This window comes from Leptidea sinapis, chromosome 1 (genome assembly GCF_905404315.1).
Source record: "Leptidea sinapis chromosome 1, ilLepSina1.1, whole genome shotgun sequence".
Lineage (NCBI taxonomy): Eukaryota > Metazoa > Arthropoda > Insecta > Lepidoptera > Pieridae > Leptidea > Leptidea sinapis.
The window spans coordinates 29,799,780-29,810,847 of NC_066265.1; positions in this window are offsets into that span (position 1 = coordinate 29,799,780).

Below are 11,068 nucleotides of genomic sequence, written 5' to 3' on the forward strand. Positions count from 1 at the left end.
TATTATTTTGATTTTGTTAAGATTTTCAATATACAAAATACTAAGAAGCTACTTCAAAGTGTGTGTTTACGACTTGTTAATCATAATTTAGTTGCACTAATCGGTTTCCTTTTTTATCCTGCTGTATGTCCGTTAGAGATGATTTTCTCTCTTTCGCATTGTTCTTCTATACGCTAGAATATTGTTAGTCTATGTTACAACTTCTCCATCTTCTTCTTCTCTGTCTATGTTTTCCTTAAAGGCCGCTTCTGATTCCTCTGGTATGGTATGGTATAGGGGCTCCTGTTACTGCAATTAAATAACTAGTATGTTTACATTTTGCGTGCAGTATTGGCCAGTTAATCCAGCCCAGCTCCTTCCAGAAGTTCAGAACATTCCTGGGGTGTTCGCAGACTTCCTGGAGCGACCTCGTATTTGTTAAGGTTTTTGCCCATCCACATATCATGACTGTTGAGGCTGATAAGTCTTCGTGTCAGGTTGGGCGACAGTGCAGCTCATTTGAACACTCACAGTGAGCCGTCTTTATAAATTCTTAATTCATTTACACCAGCTCACACAGCTGTAAGTGATAGTTCTTTTGAAAAACATTTTTTGGTATCTTAACGCATGGTCCCTCACAGAGTGGATAATCCTTTCTTACCCTGTTCCAGAGATTATCTGTAAAGCAGCCTTAAGGTGATGCAAGAGAATGTGGGCGGCGGTAATCACGTAACACCAGATGACCCGTACGCTCGTTTGTCCTCCGATTTCATAAAAAATACAACACACATATTGCGTAAAACACATTTAAATGCGTTTATCACGTCAAAATGCGATATTCCACCCGCAATTTATCTTAATTACCTTCATCAAATACCGAGGCTACAGTTTTTCCTAACAGATACCACTGAAGGACCTTTAAGCACCATACTTCCTCCCAACTTAAAGGCCCTCAACGCATCTCAGTACCGCTCAAGATTATAAAAAAACCCAAATAATTTGAGCGGCTCTACATCTGCGTTCGTCACCTTGAGACATATGATGTCAAGTCTCATTTGCCCAGTAATTTCACTAGCTACGGCGCTCTTTAGACCGAAACACAGTAATACTTACACATTACTGCTTCACGGCAGAAAATGGCACCGTTGTGGTACCCATTATCTACCTGACATCCGGTGCAAAGGAGCCTCATACTGGTAAATGTGTTGCGGATGTTCATGGGCTGTTGCCTCACCACTCCCACCACGTAAGCCTCTTGCCCATTCGGTCCCTTTGAAGGTCCCTTCAAGCTCAAATTTCAATCTTAACTGTAACTATGTAGTAGGCTACCAAAAATAGCGCGTACACCTTCCTTAAAGGCCGGCAACGCTCTTGTGATTCCTCTGGTGTTGAAGAGAATGAGGGCTGCGGTGATCACTTAACACCAGGTTACCCGTACGCTCGTTTGTCCTCCTATTCCATAAAAAAGGTAGCTTAAAATGTAAACAATAAGATGTTTAAGGAAACATCCTCAAGGATATAATATGTTATTGATTTGATTATCCTTAATAGTTTAGTTAGTACTAGGAACAAAGTAGATTACAGCTTATGTTTGTAGGAATACTGTACGACCGTACGTAACCTTAAAAAAAATTGCAATCGAATGTTTTTGGATATTTAATTTATTTAATACCTACTTAGAGATTCCTTTTAAAATTTGGATATAGATTATCGTTGCGATGCTTATCATAAAAATATTATTTTTTTTCCAAATTTAAGTATTACTAAACTACTATTTAAGCACAGTTTTCTTCAAAAGCTCTACCGTATAATCAACCTTTTTGCTCTTAGTGATAGCTTAGTGATTTTCATTATTATAACACTAGAAATAAGGGATTCCTTTTAACTAATTCTAGTAGGCTTCATAAGATACATAATAGCTTTAAGGGTAAATGTATACACTTTTATAATAAAGTCCCAGCCACTGTTCAGGCATTATCTATAAATAAATTTGTTTTAAAAAAAAAATGGCTCTGTCGTAAGTCCTATTACTCCACAGCTAAATATATATGTGATCGGACAGCCTGGGACTAGATTATGATTATTTTATAGCGAAAGAAATGACTGTACAATATTGTATATTTTTATTGAAATGAGCGCAAAAAAAGAATGCTGGGAGAGTTTCTTGCGCCGCTTCCTCTCTCAGAGAGCCAATTGTTTCCGAAGGGATAGTAGTACCTAGTACAGATATTAGAAATGACATCAAAAACAATTCTTAAGGAATCAATTTTGAGAAAATAAATGCCTTTATGCCTGAGTATTAAGTTCTTCTTGTACTCGTTTTGTCACTGGCCCCATAAAAGAATGCTTCCGTACTAGTCTAGAAGACAAAATATTTAGAAAAATAGATTAGAATAGAATTACATATATTTATTTACCATAAGGAGTGATAATATCAGATTGCAACAACCCTTGGTAAACGTCATGAAGTTACATCAGTTCGAGAAAGAGCTTTGACATGGAGAGAAGAACTGATAAGAATCGTCTAGCGACTAAACTCTAGCCTCTCTCTCTGGCTACTCTATTTTTAAGTCATTAACCGACTTCAAAAAACGAGGAGATTCTCAATTCGTTGGTGTGTTTTTTTATGTTTGTTACCTCAAAATTTAGGTGTGAGTGAACCGATTTTGATAATTCTTTTTTTATTTGACAGCTGGTGCTTCCCGTATTGCAATTATTATTATTATCCCCATTGCAATTTGGAGTCGGTGTCAGCCAAGGTAGGTTTGTGACTACCCCCCTTATTCATAATGGTCCGCTAACTTTAAACAGCCGCTTAGTAGTGTTTTTTCTCATTCTGACTTAGCTCAATAGAAGAAGACGGAGTGAGAATTAGCAATGCTTTAAGTTAGCAGACTATTATGAATAAGGGGGTACATATATAGATATTGGCGAGAATATGTGCTTTAGTCGCACACGCGAGAGGCGAGAGCAGGGCCGCGGCGGGAGGACACCGATTACAAAAATAACAATAATCGTTACTAGAATTAGATATTATTTATTGCATATTATTATACCTATTGTTTTAAAATAGTGTTTTTGAAGTCGGTTGTTTTTTTGTATTTTTTTTATAACAACTACTACTGACCCATACAGCATTATCCTCTATATAATAGGTACGCCCTGTTTGTCAAACAAACTTTAATATATTTCTTAAAATCGTTCTTCGTGATTCCTAGTGTACTGTCTGGTATTTTATTGTAAAATTGAATTCAAATCCAATAGCCAAACATCATCACTGTTGCAAAGTCTACAAAGTGATCTACAATCGATATCATATTAATAAGTCACATAATATGGAGTATGGCTCTCATTTCCAGTCTCAGCTCCAACCGAAAGCAACATAGAAGCTTTATATAAGTTTGATTATAAATGATAAGATAGTAATGCCAACATCACGGGAAGTTAATTGCAAATTAATTGTTCTGCATAGTACTCCACACATTTATTATGCAAGTGTACCTATTATTATTTTCCTCACTGGGTGCAGCATACAGGTCGTTGTCGACAGTTATTACTCGAACCGGAAGCCCGGGAACGCTGGAGTGCCCTAAGTCTGTGTGCTATGTCCTACACAGTTTCTTCTGCATATCAATGATATGTTGGACACCTCCAATATACTGCTCATGTCGTATACTCGGGCCGTGCAGAACTCTCTCGGAACATCGTCGGCCAGTGCCGGGTGAAACTGGTGTCTTCTATCGAGTCCTCTCTTGAAAAGGTAGCGGAATGGGGTACAATGAACCTTGTCCAATTTAACCCCCAGAAGAATCAAATTTGCGCGTTTACTACTAAAAAACCCCATTTGTCGTATGACCGCTCTTTGATAACACCTCCTTAAAAGTCTCAAAATTTCAATAAAGCAACCAACCCATTATTAGGTACATATTATTAGTACCTAGTTAGTTAGTTAGTTGTTATTTGTAATATCTATCTATTTTTATAATATTTTTTCATAAAATCTTTTTTAGAATAATAATTGTACACGTAAGTACCCATCGATACTCTGTGATTGTACCTAGTTATAAGTTTTACTTATCTAGAGACATCTAGAATACTACTGCGAAATCATTATTATCCAGCGTCAAATGAAATATGTTGCGCAAGTTTATCAAGAAACTAACAACTTTCATTAGCTAATTACAGATGGCGCTCATCAGCAAAACTATATATAAATAATTTATAATAGAATTGAATAATAAGTGTTAAATGGGCTATGTAAATTTTCTTACCATTATTCAAGAAATATAATGTGTGAAATTATGTGTTCAATATTTTTTTCACATTAATTTGAAATAGATTTAAATTGGCCATCTCTGAATTCTTCTTCAAAATTATTATAGATGGAGTTTAAAGTATAATATTTGGGTTTTACCTCCTTCCACAAAGGAATTTGGTGATCTCTCAGTCCAAAATGACTGCACCAATTTGGTGAAATTTTCAGGCTAAATTCAGATTTCAGGCTAAATTCAGATTAGGATATAGATTATCGTTGCGATGCTTATCATAAAAATATTATTTTTTTTCCAAATTTAAGTATTACTAAACTACTATTTAAGCACAGTTTTCTTCAAAAGCTCTACCGTATAATCAACCTTTTTGCTCTTAGTGATAGCTTAGTGATTTTCATTATTATAACACTAGAAATAAGGGATTCCTTTTAACTAATTCTAGTAGGCTTCATAAGATACATAATAGCTTTAAGGGTAAATGTATACACTTTTATAATAAAGTCCCAGCCACTGTTCAGGCATTATCTATAAATAAATTTGTTTTAAAAAAAAAATGGCTCTGTCGTAAGTCCTATTACTCCACAGCTAAATATATATGTGATCGGACAGCCTGGGACTAGATTATGATTATTTTATAGCGAAAGAAATGACTGTACAATATTGTATATTTTTATTGAAATGAGCGCAAAAAAAGAATGCTGGGAGAGTTTCTTGCGCCGCTTCCTCTCTCAGAGAGCCAATTGTTTCCGAAGGGATAGTAGTACCTAGTACAGATATTAGAAATGACATCAAAAACAATTCTTAAGGAATCAATTTTGAGAAAATAAATGCCTTTATGCCTGAGTATTAAGTTCTTCTTGTACTCGTTTTGTCACTGGCCCCATAAAAGAATGCTTCCGTACTAGTCTAGAAGACAAAATATTTAGAAAAATAGATTAGAATAGAATTACATATATTTATTTACCATAAGGAGTGATAATATCAGATTGCAACAACCCTTGGTAAACGTCATGAAGTTACATCAGTTCGAGAAAGAGCTTTGACATGGAGAGAAGAACTGATAAGAATCGTCTAGCGACTAAACTCTAGCCTCTCTCTCTGGCTACTCTATTTTTAAGTCATTAACCGACTTCAAAAAACGAGGAGATTCTCAATTCGTTGGTGTGTTTTTTTATGTTTGTTACCTCAAAATTTAGGTGTGAGTGAACCGATTTTGATAATTCTTTTTTTATTTGACAGCTGGTGCTTCCCGTATTGCAATTATTATTATTATCCCCATTGCAATTTGGAGTCGGTGTCAGCCAAGGTAGGTTTGTGACTACCCCCCTTATTCATAATGGTCCGCTAACTTTAAACAGCCGCTTAGTAGTGTTTTTTCTCATTCTGACTTAGCTCAATAGAAGAAGACGGAGTGAGAATTAGCAATGCTTTAAGTTAGCAGACTATTATGAATAAGGGGGTACATATATAGATATTGGCGAGAATATGTGCTTTAGTCGCACACGCGAGAGGCGAGAGCAGGGCCGCGGCGGGAGGACACCGATTACAAAAATAACAATAATCGTTACTAGAATTAGATATTATTTATTGCATATTATTATACCTATTGTTTTAAAATAGTGTTTTTGAAGTCGGTTGTTTTTTTGTATTTTTTTTATAACAACTACTACTGACCCATACAGCATTATCCTCTATATAATAGGTACGCCCTGTTTGTCAAACAAACTTTAATATATTTCTTAAAATCGTTCTTCGTGATTCCTAGTTTACTGTCTGGTATTTTATTGTAAAATTGAATTCAAATCCAATAGCCAAACATCATCACTGTTGCAAAGTCTACAAAGTGATCTACAATCGATATCATATTAATAAGTCACATAATATGGAGTATGGCTCTCATTTCCAGTCTCAGCTCCAACCGAAAGCAACATAGAAGCTTTATATAAGTTTGATTATAAATGATAAGATAGTAATGCCAACATCACGGGAAGTTAATTGCAAATTAATTGTTCTGCATAGTACTCCACACATTTATTATGCAAGTGTACCTATTATTATTTTCCTCACTGGGTGCAGCATACAGGTCGTTGTCGACAGTTATTACTCGAACCGGAAGCCCGGGAACGCTGGAGTGCCCTAAGTCTGTGTGCTATGTCCTACACAGTTTCTTCTGCATATCAATGATATGTTGGACACCTCCAATATACTGCTCATGTCGTATACTCGGGCCGTGCAGAACTCTCTCGGAACATCGTCGGCCAGTGCCGGGTGAAACTGGTGTCTTCTATCGAGTCCTCTCTTGAAAAGGTAGCGGAATGGGGTACAATGAACCTTGTCCAATTTAACCCCCAGAAGAATCAAATTTGCGCGTTTACTACTAAAAAACCCCATTTGTCGTATGACCGCTCTTTGATAACACCTCCTTAAAAGTCTCAAAATTTCAATAAAGCAACCAACCCATTATTAGGTACATATTATTAGTACCTAGTTAGTTAGTTAGTTGTTATTTGTAATATCTATCTATTTTTATAATATTTTTTCATAAAATCTTTTTTAGAATAATAATTGTACACGTAAGTACCCATCGATACTCTGTGATTGTACCTAGTTATAAGTTTTACTTATCTAGAGACATCTAGAATACTACTGCGAAATCATTATTATCCAGCGTCAAATGAAATATGTTGCGCAAGTTTATCAAGAAACTAACAACTTTCATTAGCTAATTACAGATGGCGCTCATCAGCAAAACTATATATAAATAATTTATAATAGAATTGAATAATAAGTGTTAAATGGGCTATGTAAATTTTCTTACCATTATTCAAGAAATATAATGTGTGAAATTATGTGTTCAATATTTTTTTCACATTAATTTGAAATAGATTTAAATTGGCCATCTCTGAATTCTTCTTCAAAATTATTATAGATGGAGTTTAAAGTATAATATTTGGGTTTTACCTCCTTCCACAAAGGAATTTGGTGATCTCTCAGTCCAAAATGACTGCACCAATTTGGTGAAATTTTCAGGCTAAATTCAGATTAGCTCAGCGAGTGACATTCTCAGTCTCTAACTACAATATGTACTACTGAATCACGGTGAAACATCACGGTGAAGCCAATATTACAATATACCTACATTATAATATATATTTAAATTCAAATATATTTATTCAAAATAGAATTTTTTATCACTTAAGAGAACGTCAAAACTACATGTAAAGTCTTAACATGTTATAAACGATAAATTTACGTTATTTGAGAACAACTTGTACAGATAGAATAATATAAATATAAATTTGAATACTTATTTATTTTGAGAGTACGGTTAGTGATGATGTAGAGAACAATCTATATACGCGGCCAGGCTTCCCTACAACGCATATTAAGGCTGAGACAATTGACCACATAATAAAAACAATGAGCTAAGGTAAGTCTCCACGTCATGATGGTCACAGCATTGAGCATCTTAAGGCGGCACTAAATGCCAGCGACCTTGAGCGATAGGAGTTCACGGCTGCCGGCCCACCAACTATGTAACAAAGCGAATATTTTCAAAATTCTTGCGTGGAAAACAGTTTATATGCTTACAATCCTCGTTATTCACTACTAATCTGAATAAATGAACCTACACAAAAAAGTACAAGCTATAAGAATAACTTTTCTGAGAGAAGTACCAAAAAAATGCGTCACGCCAAGCCAAAAAACTTGTTTAACTTCAAAGAAATGTGGTAGTTCAAAAAGGCTCGGCAGTGTTAACTATAACCAACAGCAAGCATTACGAACCTACAAATAAGACTTAAGGATATGTGTAACAGGATTAAGTAGTGTTCATAGCTCGAAATGCTATACTTTCACCACAAAACTTGTCTAAAAACACCATGTTTGCGTGTTTTCTGCCTACTCTTTGCCTTAATGTGTTTGCATTATTATTTAATATGTGTATAGCTCATTCCAACTTACCCGAGGAGATGATAAAAACTATTGTGGTTCCAATAATTAAAAATAAGACGGGGCACATATCAGATATCTTTTTTTTCTTTTTTTTTCGATCTTGTCTCGTATGACCTCCTTTGGGATAAATTAAGAAGAGCTGGTTTTGCCAACAGTAGATCTGTTGGCAAAACCAGCTCTTGGAATATTCAAGTATTGGATTGGGGGTCAGGTAAATCTCGTAAGATGGGCGGAAGAGTTTGAGTCTGAGCCTTACAGAATGGAGTGTGGAGCAAGGCAGAGGGGATCGACCTCACCTAATCTCTTCAGCCTGTACATAAATGAACTGATCGAGGGGCTCAGCAGCATGCCTTTCGGTTGTCACGTTGGTACTTATGCGTCAATAACATCAGCTACGCGGATGACATGGTGCTGCTAGCCCCCTCGGTGAGTGCGCTCAGAAAACTCCTTAAAGTCTGTGAGTCTTATGGGTCTACACGGTCTCCTATACAATGCAAAGAAAAGTGAGGTTATGGTATTTTAGGCTGTGTAACAATTAGTGTCCAAGAGTCGTACCACCAATAAAACTTAGCGGTGAACCTCTCAAAAGTTTCAATTCAAATATCTTGGACACTTTGTAACCGAAGACTTAAAAGATGATGTAGATATGGAGAGGGAACGCAGGGCGCTATCGGTTCGAGCGAATATGATAGCACGCAGATTCGCGCGTTGCTCGACTGAAGTGAAAATAACTCTTTTTAAAGCGTACTGCACATCGCTCTACTCGAGTAGCCCGTGGGTATGCTACACTAATAAGTCGTACAGCGCCCTGCGAGTTCAGTATAACAACGCCTTCAGAGCACTGTTGCAGATGCCACGTTTTTGTAGCGCGTCAGCTATGATTGCACACGCAGAGGTCGATTCTCGATAGCTTTAGCGGTGTCCTACGTAAAAAAGCGGCTTCTCTTCTCCGCTGAATTCGTGGCAGCAGTTATAGTTATCTGATAGCCGACAGCGGGGACTATCCGTATGTTGGCCATTTAATAAAAATAAATATGTCCCTTCGTATTTATAATTACTAACACAATTAGATTGTAAGTTTACTGACAATAGACCGTAGTTATCTGAAAATAAACGTTTTATTTATTTTTATTTCATTTATATACATATTAAACGGAACCTATTCTATTTCCTAAAGAGAAAGTTCCCTTTTAAGACTTTGAAGCCAGAAACTGCCTGAAGCTTGATCGATCCCAGTAAGTCGATACTTGCAAAAGTCCAGCGCCATTCGTTTCCCAATATCCCACTCAACGGAAACCATACGTACCTGCTCACCAGCTAGACAAAAACACGTACCTATTCAATTCAAATATTTTATTATATTAAAAAAATAAATGACAAGATGATCGTCAAAACTTAGAGTTAACAAGAGTTTAATCCAAAAGAAAAAAAAATAACGACAAGATGGCCGTCAAAACTACATCACATATATGTGATGAGTTTAATCCAAAACTAAAGAGAAACAATAGGCTCAAGCATGAGAGATATTACTTTTCTACGTTTACTTCCAACAATAAATCGTGGTAGTTCGTTACCGCGTCAACATTTGACAGTTGCTTGAGGTGGGTCGACGATATTGGCTGGAAGTTGTGGCTGCCGTGAGGTGGAAGTTATTTATACTGCCCGACACGGAAACGATAAATCGTTACTCGTACGACAACAAATAAGGGTTTTTTTATAGGATGGCAGGACAAATGGCCACCGACATCACAGGAGCATTGCCCACTGTGGGCCCTGTCATATCGTCCTGAAAACATTAGCAAGGAAGTTCAATGCATGCCTTGGTTGTACGGGGAAGAAAGCACTTATTATGTCTCGTATTCAAGTCATTATGTTAATATTTGAGCTACCAATTGTAATAAAATTGTTAGAAATAATATTATATTCATGTCGCCGTTAATTTGCTTCCATTTCAACTGAAATGTGTCATCCGCTCCTTGTCGTATTTGAGAGGTAACACGAGTCCCTTGATATTAGCGCGTTTTGCCGCCTCAAAGACCGGCCTATCTGGCTTTGCAAGAGTGTATACCATAGTAATTATTGACACACTTTTACACAAATTATCTTGCGCCAAGTTAAGCATATTATATTATAGCCTGTATCATGGGTTAGGTACAAGACAATGATATATTTAATACAATATACTTACTTTAACATACATAAATACATTTAAACATCTATGACTCGGAAACAAACATCCATATTCATCATATAAATGCTTGCACCTACCGGGATTCGAACCCGGGACCTCTAGCTTAGTAGGTAGGACAGCTAACCACTCGGCTATACAGGTCGTCGTATTATTAACTGTTAGGTGACCCGTACGTTCGTAGGTATATCTAAAATAAATCAAGAAAATAGGAATCAGTGCTGATTTTGCAAAAGTTAGTTAAATATATATTGTAGTTACCTTCCATATAGGTTTCATACAAATATTTCTCGTCGTCGTTTCCGTAAGGATGTTAAAAATTAATTGGTTGTCGTGTCGGAGACTGTAAAAGTACTCAAATGTGTCTAAATAAAGTTCAGATTTATTCCACGATATTGTTTGTACAACAATATTTGTGTCGGTGTACACGATGTCAAATTTTAGATAGCTAGAGACTAGGCAAACATAAATGTGATAAAATCCATAAAATATTAGCGGACCAGTGCGCAGTTATACTGACCCGAACAAAGAGAGTACGTCTTGATGTTGCGTAGTCACACAGTTGTTAATGATTATGAATCATAATACAGCTAACAATGAATTTACGATCTATATGGAATTGGAATCAATGATTCAGGAATAAAAAAAATCATATAAAAATATACCTACCATAATT